The following is a 9894-nucleotide window of genomic DNA, read 5'->3' as shown; positions in this document are numbered from 1 at the left end:
GCTCCAGATTACTGGCACCGGTTCCTTCAGAGGACCTCTGTGCAGACAGGTTGTGGGTATTTAGCAATTTAGCAGTAATGCAATTAGGCCTTAAGTGCAAGGTAAGGCCTGCATATAAAGCCAAGGCAGCTGGCACTAATAAGGGTTGGATGGCCAGATGTGACCAGTTTACTGTGGGAGGGTATAGGTAATGAATCGGAATACTATGAGGTTGCCTGCAAGCAGGAGCCGCAGGGTGATGTTTTCTCTCACACTGATTGGCGGCAAACACAAGGAGCACGTACTTGACACTCCCCAAGCATATTGCGTCAGCGGTGAGCCCCTAAGCATTAACCCTTACCAAAGTGAGAGGACATTTGAAATGGCAGTCAAACGTTGTGAGAACGGCATTATCTCCCAGTGCTTCAACCTGATGGCCCTTACTCAATAAGCGAGTCTATAGAGACAAAGCCCCACCTGGGGCAGTGCAATGGTTCTGGACCCAGAAAGTGATACAGAGGGAATCTTCACTGAAGTCAATGGAAGAGCAATCCCCATATAAAAGGGGAAAAAAAAGGAAAAAGAAAAAAGGAGCTACAGAAAAGACGCCACCCTCCCAGGATACTAGCAAAAAAAGCTATACTGGGGCTGACTAACAATTTTTCTGTTCTGTAAGAGGTAGTATACCCCTACTGTGTATGCATTCTTGTGTACCTCAATGAACAAAAAACAAAATGTTTTAGCTATACATACACAAACAATAAGCACTGATGAGCGAACACACTCCCATTTTCTTCCCCTATATTTGGAGGTTTATAGCAAATACCCACGAGAAGTTTACGGCTAGCGTCCGTCATATCTAGCTCCAGCCATAGAGTTTCCACGTCTTCCCCATTATTTGACGTGATATCGTCCCTTATATGCACAATCTATGGGCCAAAAGTACACAATTCTGCCCCATATAAACTCATGCACTTTTTTGAGGTGACACAATGCTCATGTGTGAACAGGCCAACTGAAAGTGGGATTCTTCATCCAAGGCTATGAGAAAAAAATGGCTTGATAAAACTGCTCACGAGTTGTTCATTCTGGGGATTTATATACAAATTTACCAAGCCTTGGATGTGTATAAAGTCCAGAACTAAACTCCAAAGGAATGGTGTGGCAAGGGAACAACAGGTATTATTTGCACTTAACAGTTATCACAAATGCTTTCAGTTATATATTGAACTAACCAAAAAGGAGGAAATAAAAAGTAAATGGTTAGGAGGCTCTCCTCCTCTGTTGCAGTGCCTTGGCATCCTCATGTCCCATACCCTGTATTGGATGTGATGACTCGAGGATTCCTAGACCACTTTAATAGGAGGTAGAGAGACACTTTAGGGACCTGTCTAAGAGCTGGCCAGCTCTAAAAACAAGGCAAAAAGTAACTTTTGTTTACCCTAGGCAAAAATGAGCACTTAACTCTTACAGTGAGTGGGTAGCCCCATTGCAAGGGTTAATAACATTTCTGCCCAGAATTCTTCTTTAAAACTAAAATCAAGACAAAAATGTATATTGTGAAAATACAAAAGCCATGTGTACTTGAATCTGTGTCCTTTGTGTCTTGTGTCCCAGCATGAAATATCTCCTACACTTTTCCTCTGTGCATGAGTTTTCTGTATTGTGGACCAGTCACTGCTGCTCTCTCACGTTGTATAGGGTAAATGGTCTGGTAACCATCCCCCCTGTAGCTTCCTGCAGGCAGCCTGTAGAGGCTGGGCCTGCTGGATCCCACCCACAGCTCTGATATATGCACAGACTATGTGCAGTACAATGATGATGTCACCACTACTCATACAAGGATCTCTGGGTTTGCAACAGCTTTAGATTCACAAAGTGGATTTGTATCCTTTTTTGCCACTAAGAAATATATTTGAAAGTTTATGTGCCTGGAGTTCAGCTGTAAGTACTGAATGGGTAAAAGAAAAAAAATGTGCATTTCGTTATAGTTCCTGGATCAGCAAAAGAGCTCGTCAAGCTGCTGGAACGGTGTAAGCTGGGTTAAGCAACGCCAACTAGATGAAGTTCCAAAAAGTGGAATGAGATTGTACTGCATAATGAGTCTTTCCTACTTTGTCTTACAGCTCAATTTTGATACGATGAATGTCCAGGTCACTCTGAAATAAGATGAAACAAAATGTCACAGAGACCAGAACTTCTTTCTTGCCCTTCAATGAGCTTCACCTATGACCAATGATTCTGTTGTATTTCAGGCATGTGACCAGTAATACTGTTATATGCCAGGCATGACACTATCAATTTAGACATGGGTTACCAAAGCTGCCCACACTTGACTTCAGAAATCTGTATGTAATTGCCATCCACTCGGATCATGACATGGTTTTCTGTCATTCTGCGTGGACAAGATTAAAACTTCCATCTCTCCAGCTATACTGCTGGGGATAAAAGTAAAGCAGGAAACTGCTTTCAGACTTTGCAAGAACTTTTTATCAGTCACTCAAAAAGGTAAACAAAGTTTGAAGAGGAGAAAGTGTCCCCATTTTAATATATTGTTTAAAAACTTACCAAGTCTGGACCTGCCATACATAATCCCAGCCAGTAATGCGGAATATCTGCTAAACTAAAATAATAATACAGTTAGAGAATGATTAAAGACAGACACACATGTAGCAAGGCAGATCTCTTTCCAGCTTTTATTTGGCAAATGCTAGACTGTAGGGCAATCTTTACATCAGCCAAAGTCAACTCTGTTCTAAGCTTGTTAAACAACTGCCCTGTATTCCCCATGCTTCCTGCTGTCTTAGAATGTATATGCTAAAATCATCTTCTCTTAGCCCTCGTTCACACCTGACCGTTTTGTAGCGCGTTCTACGCTCGGCGAACGCTCTACAAAACGGTCAAAAATATACATTGCATTGTAGTCAATGGTCTCGTTCCCACCCGTCCCTAACACCCTACAAAACGGCCCATGCTTGAAAAGGTCCAGGTACTACTTTGGGCCGTTTTGTAGGGCGTTTTCCATTGGGATACAGCCAAGTAGCCTTCGGGGTCGCGTGCCTTGTTTACCGCGAATCGCGGTAAAAAAACCGCGCGACATACGCGCATATTACAATACGCCTACGTGTGAATGGGGCCTTATAGTTGCCTGACAAAAATCTTGGGCTCCGTCCAGCACAGTAGGCTTCTAAGTGAGAGGCAGCTAATCAGCATCCGTGCTGTACACAGATAACATGCCACTGCTGCAGCAGAGCACGTGAAGCAACACTGGGACCCAAGTTAAGGGAGCCCACAACCACCTCAGTTAAGTGTAAAGCTGGCCAATTTTTGTAGCACATCCTTTAGGGCCTACCATGAACATATTTAATTGGTATATAATCAGGCAGGTCTTTGCACAACACAGTGGTTGGTACAGCCAAAGGACACTGTACAAATATACTGTAATGGGCAAGGGTGACTTTAGACTGGATGCTTTCTGCATGGAATGTTGGAGAGGGGATGCAGAAAGTAGAATGTTAGTACATGGGTACAGGTCACATTTAAAGTATTTCCACTTTTGTCCCAAAATTGTGAGAACAACTATTTCATAATTGTGTGTCACTCACATAGTGTAACATAATATTTGAAAATTGCTAAGTGCTTTTTACTTGCTTAAAAATCCTACCTAGTTTGCACAATGGAGGGGGCTGTGGGAAGTTATGTTCACCCTAATTAACCCTGTCTGTACTGTGCTGGCAGATTTCACTATCAGATGTAAGCTAGATTTGAACATTGTCCTAACAAAGGGTAAAGGATTAGAAACATTGTATATTAATGAGGGGAAGCTCAGTCTGCCCCTGAACTTTCACACTGCTCAAAGTATGATTGGAATCTGCACAAGACCTTCACCAAAGAAACAGTTAAAACATAAGAAATAGTCTTTAAAAATGATTTTAGGTATCCAGGGTGAATGGGAACATAAACATTTAAAGGGGTTTTCCCAAATTTGGACTACAAAAGTAAAAATAAACTTTAAAGTCCATAAGACAATCCGCTACTTGACTTGGCTGTTGTACAGTCCATATATTTTCTGAATTCCATAATGTAAAGCATTCTGTTCACTATGGCACTCATTAACAAGTGGAAAGGTATGGACTATGAATTGGCAGAGTGTCTGACAGTTGTAAATTTAAAGTGACACTAAACTCAGGAGTTAAATCTTAAAAATGCTTTCAAGTAACTTAACTAATAACAAAAATGTATCTTATTTCTGTATCACCCGATGGAGATCCTCAAATCCTCTCTGAATTGGTGTTGACACTGTACTTGCTTCTGGAGGGTGGCTACATTTGTTCCCCATGGTCCTTGTGTGTGTTGTAAAGTAGCCACAGTTCCCAGCTCACTCCTATGATGGACTACAACCTTACATTACTAATTTGTATTGAGATTGTAGTCCATCCCAGAGTGAACTTGGACCGGTGGCTACTTTACAACATAAACAGGGACCATGGGGGACAAAAGTAGCCACCCTCCAGAAGGAAGGACAGTGTCAGCACCAATTCAGAGATGATTTGAGGATCTACATCCGAGTGATACACAAATAAGATAAAGAACTGGAATACTTTTTTAAGATTTAACTCCTGAGTTTAGTGTCACTTTTAACCTGTAAGTTGAGACAAACGTAGCGTACACATGCAAAATTGAGGAACCCAGTGTACGGAGGTGGTTCTGGAATAAAACGAAGTTGTGCGCAGTCACCTGGCTGAAACTGCTGTCAAAGAAATGCTAAAACATTTTATCTGCTGACAGGTTCTGTACAATAATAGTAAATAAAAGTAATTCACAGGCACACACTTGAAGGGTTTTTAAAGTATTGATATGTTTATTCAATCCTCAATGTGACATTGGGTATTGAATAAACATACCAATACTCTAAAAATCCTTCAAGTGTGTGCCGGTGAATTACTTTTATTTACCATTAGTGTTTTGCACGGCGCCATCCGTGTGGTCACTTGGGCAGCACATATACCTTGTGGTTTTGAGACCGTGGCAGTGCGAATGGGATTTGGACTTTGTTGTAAGGTCCTGTACAATATTACAAAACAAATGTCCTATGATTCCTGAGTCTATACTGAACCATCAGGCTGTATTCTCACGTTAGCGTTGCATTGACGTGTATTGCACTAAGGCAGACCACTATCAATGGTCTGCCAAAGCACAATGAACAAATAAATGCACAATAGAACAGGTAAAGTGCAATACCATGCGTGTTACCATAGTGCACAAGTGTGAATGGGCCCTCAATGCATTTAAATACATTTGTATAAAGAATGATCACCTGCTGGATCTTGAATGATGAAGCCAGACAGATCTCCATCATTTACATATCACCAATAGCTTTTCCTTTTCTAACACCATTTACTGGCTCTCCACTAAGAGTAGATGACAAGCCAGCAAACTAAAGCTTGGCAACATGAGGAGGGGGCATTAGCTGAAGCTGGTCCTGAAGCGTTTGCCATAATGTGCATGTATACCAGTGGCAGTATACCTTTCATGGCAGCCTTGTGATGATTGCACTGATTGGAACTAGTAAGTAGAAGCTGTCATTTATGACATGTCTGCTCTAAAGCTTCTGATGACACATCTGTATTACAAAGAACTGGTACTCCATGTCTATAACAACCTCTTCAGTAACGTAAAGGATGTTCATATTAGAGCACCGAATGACCCCTGCATGACTGAGCAGAGGATAGAGGCAGCGGCCTTAATGTCACCTTCACCCGGCAGTCCGAGGACACAGGCTGCCCCCGAGCTCTGGTGAGCCGTCATTCTCAGATGCAGACAACACTGCATTTAGTAGCGGCCCACACTCACCCTGATAAGCGGAGATACTTGCACGGGAGGAACCATCTTCTCTTCTCCAACTAACAGCACTCACGCAGAGCAAACCGGAAACAGCAGCTAGGACTTAACCCCCCGCCGGAACTGTGCCTCCAAAGCCCTTCCTGTCTGCCAAGGTGACTAGAACACGTGATTCTACGTCAGCCGTGACTGGAAACTGACGGCGAGGTTGATGTGGGCGGGTATACAGGGTGTCGTAATGAGTGATTACTGTGAGAGTGAACGGGGTTATACAGCTCCCAGATTGATGAGATAGAAAGGAGGAGACGTTCTATTACAAATATAAAGGGTTATCACAAGAGTAACGTTTCCCTGTATAGAATTCAAATCGAAAATACAGTCGTGAAGGAAAAGTGGACAGAGTTCTAATGAGCAGTTGTCCCCTTATACAGTTTCACGTTTTCTTTTTGACTATGAAAACAATTCCAACAAAGTTACAATGGTGTGCATAGGAACAATTAGGGTTCATATGCTAAAGTAGTTCTGAATTTTCATTCAATACGTTGTAGGTGTGTTCACTTTAAAGCAGAACTCCGGAGAAAGTTATTGACACTTGCATCGGGGACGCACTGTAAGGGTTAACTGCTCATTTGTGTCTAGGTTCCAACAAAAAAAGTTAAACTCAGCTGATCCTTGGAGCCAGCAGCACTCCCTCCTCCACTCCAGTGATGGTCTGTCCCTTGGCGTCCTCGCATACTATACGCTGTATTGGATGTGAGACAACTGCAAAGAAGGGGGAGAGACACTCTAGTGACCTGTCTAAGAACTGGTCTGCTCGGGGTTCTTTTTTTTTTTGGTGACCCAAGGCAAAAGAGAACAGCTAACCCTTGCAGTGCGGATGTAGCCCCACTGTAAGGGTTAATAAAATGTATGCCTGTAATTCCAATCATGTGCAAAAATATTAAGAAATTGTCTGTCCATAGTGCGATTACATGTACTCACCCTGGGGTGTCCACTACTGTCTTTTGACTATCCAGAAATAATTATTGGAATTGTCACACGATTGGGTAATTGAAGTCAGTGAAGATTCTCTTTAGTAAATTAGGATTAATGCCCCTGAGCTCTGTTTACACCAAAACTTTCAAAATAAGCCTTAAAAATAGTCAGGTGAGGTTTGCAAAGGAAAGGGGATAGTGTTTATTGACCCTGTTAGTTTGTGCTGTGTGGGCACAGTAAATGGTCACATTAAAGTACAAGCATGGGCTCCCACTGCACTACGGTTTTCTTTTATTCCATCTGCAAAGTCCCACAAATAGCTGCTAAGCCTTCCAGTGAAGTTCACCTAATGCAATTTCCTGTGATGATGTGACACTCTCTCATGTAGGCTGTCTGCTTTCACTACAGTGGGGTGAAAAAATGTTGTACAGAGATGCCTTTCAGCATGGACACTGCAGCTTGTCAATCAGAAAAAGGCACCTTCTCCGTGTGGACATGGGCGTAAATAACATCAATCCAGCACCCAAAGATCTTTCCCACAAAGCTCTGAGGAAGGGGGCCTACCCCTGAAACACATCACTGGTGGGTCCAGTAACGGTGGATTACTCTGTCTGGTTATGTTGTCCAATTGAGATCTGCGGGAAAGATTTTGGAGGGCTGGGTTGGTGTTGTTTATGCCCATGTTCTCATCATGTTTAGGAGTACCGTTATCCATTTTTTATTTTCTTTAATAAATATTACACATGAGCTGCAGGGTCTGGAAGGGGAGCATCTGAGGCACCAAAAGGATTCAACTCACTCTGGGAGAATAAAGACGGTTTATGGTTTGTGAGGCTTGAGCATCACATAGTAACCTGATTTGGTGCTTTTTCCTTTTTTTTTTAGACAGTCATACAGGACCCTTTAGTTTTGCTTTGAGGTCAAGATTGTATATAAGCACTCCTTAGCAACTGTAAAGTTGAGCATATCTTAAAATAATTTGCTCATAAGCCAGTAGAATAGACAGCTTAGGCCAGAGGTGGGCAATTCATTTTCTTGAGGAGCCATATGAGAAACGGGGACAAACTGATTAACGCACAAAGCCCCAACCATGCATTACAGTGCAGCAGGTGTGTTGCAATTCATTTAAATAGCACCCCACAAAACACCATAACGCTTGGTCCTGCAATTCTGTGCATTGCAGTGCGTTAAAAAAAAGTGCATGCAATGCACCTGCTGCACTGTAACCGTGCGCTAATCACATGTGTGAACTGCCCCAGAATGAACCATTATTGTCCCCTCACTGTATGAATACTATGTGGCACATAACGTTTTTTTTTTTCTTTAAATACCCCAGGGAGCCAGAAGAGGTGGAACTGCAGGAGAGGACTGATACCCCAGAATTATATACATCCACCTGTAATGCTGGGGGCAGGAAAACATTTGTCACTAGTTGTTAGGACCTCCCAGGAGTCCTAGCAACCAATGACTGCAGGGGGAGGAGAACCACTGACTTCTTTGGTTGCTAGGATGCCAGCAGTTCTAGCAACCAACGACTGAAGAGGAACACGGTTCGGACACAGACTGATCGGCAACCTGCACTGGGATATTGCTTGCAGTGGATGCACCGGCCTTTTAGCCAGGCGCGATCGGTACAAATCCAAACAGAGACAGGGCGCGGGCCGTAACATGCCCAGGTCTGCCTTAGGCTCAATGCACCAAGCTAACACACCATAATGAGAACACTTCTCAATAAAAGTGACAGTTCTATACAGCTCCAATAAGATTTTAAAATTACAGTCACATGGCTAAATTAAAGATCCTTATCCTGGTGTTAAAGCTTTGTGAATTGAGCATTTTGTGCGAACCTAAAAATGGGGTATGCACAAGAATCCAACATGGCTCTCACGGTCTCCTAATGGCCCTTAAACCCCTTTACCGGGTTCACACGGCACAGGTGACATCACAGTTCTTACATCCAGATGATGGGAACGAGGATCCCAGACCTCACAAGGAAAAAATATTGCATGGTTCAAGAGCGTCTACATGGTATACTGGTACATGGTTTGGTATACTCACTGCTTCAAGGATCTTGTGGGATGGATTGTGATGACTCCTCGAATGTAGAAGTCAGTTGTAAAAACTAGGGATGCAGAGATACCATTTTTTCGGTATTGAGTACGAGTACCGATACTTATATTTCGGTACACGTCGATACAGATTACTGATACGTCCGGTATCATAGACCAGTCTACCCAGGCAGCTAGGAAGGCTTCTTGATTGCCCGGGAAGCAGACTCCATTCTGTTTGGCCAGCTGGATGCTGGTTGGCTGGGAAGCTGGCTTCCCAGCCAATTGGCATCGAGGTCGGCCAAACAGATCTGACAATATGGTGACACGACCCCCTTCCCCCCACGCTGCGGGCACCAAATTCCCCTCACATAGATCCTTAGCATTTAACATACCAGTCCCTTGGCCAGCTGGGCAGACACAGCTCTCCCAAATTTGCCCACGTTTCCTGTGTGTACAGCGCCCACGCGATCGGCCCTCAGCCTGCTACTGCACAGCGCTCTCATTCAGAAATCCTGTGCATGCGCAGTAGCAGGCTGAGCGCCGATCACGTGAGCACTGTGCACATAGGAGACGGCAGATCTGGCTGAGGGACCGGTACGTTAAAGACTACTAAGGATCTATGTGAGGGGAATTAAGTGCCTGCAGCGTGGGGGGGGGTCGTGTCACCATATTGTCAGATCTGTTTGGCTGACCTCGATACCGATGGGGGTCGTGTTGCTATATTATCAGATTTGTTTGCCCGGCACTGATTGGCTGGGAAGCCGGCTCCCTGGCGAAGTCACCATCGAGCCGGCAAAAAAGCATGGAGACAGCTTCCAGGCTCCATCTTTCCTAGCGGCACTGTATCTGACCGGAAGTTCCCTGTGACCGAAAGTTCTAGTATCGGGAAAGGTATCGATTCAGGATGGCCGAGCAGGTAGGAGATCGGAGCCGCTGTCATCCGTCAGTTTCAGGATGACAGCGGCTCTGTGCGTGGCTGAGCGGAGGATCGGTAAGTATCAATGATATTTACCGGGGTCCTCCATGTGAGAAAAACAAACACCGGAGC

General features: G+C 43.8%; 1 long non-coding RNA gene across 1 annotated transcript in view; it reads right to left on the bottom strand.

Moving 5' to 3' along the window:
• Nucleotides 1-2604, bottom strand: part of LOC108798101 — a 5888-nt gene extending 3284 nt beyond the window's left edge. The window contains exon 1 of the long non-coding RNA XR_001941930.1: nt 2548-2604. This is a non-coding gene — a long non-coding RNA (uncharacterized LOC108798101). The remainder of the gene's footprint in view (nt 1-2547) is intronic.
• Nucleotides 2605-9894: the final 7290 nt, after the last annotated feature.

The sequence above is a fragment of the Nanorana parkeri genome, unplaced genomic scaffold, assembly GCF_000935625.1.
Source record: "Nanorana parkeri isolate BGI_ZX_2015 unplaced genomic scaffold, ASM93562v1 scaffold1403, whole genome shotgun sequence".
Lineage (NCBI taxonomy): Eukaryota > Metazoa > Chordata > Amphibia > Anura > Dicroglossidae > Nanorana > Nanorana parkeri.
Note: the sequence above shows the minus strand (reverse complement) of the source record. Positions and strands in the feature narration are given on the sequence as shown.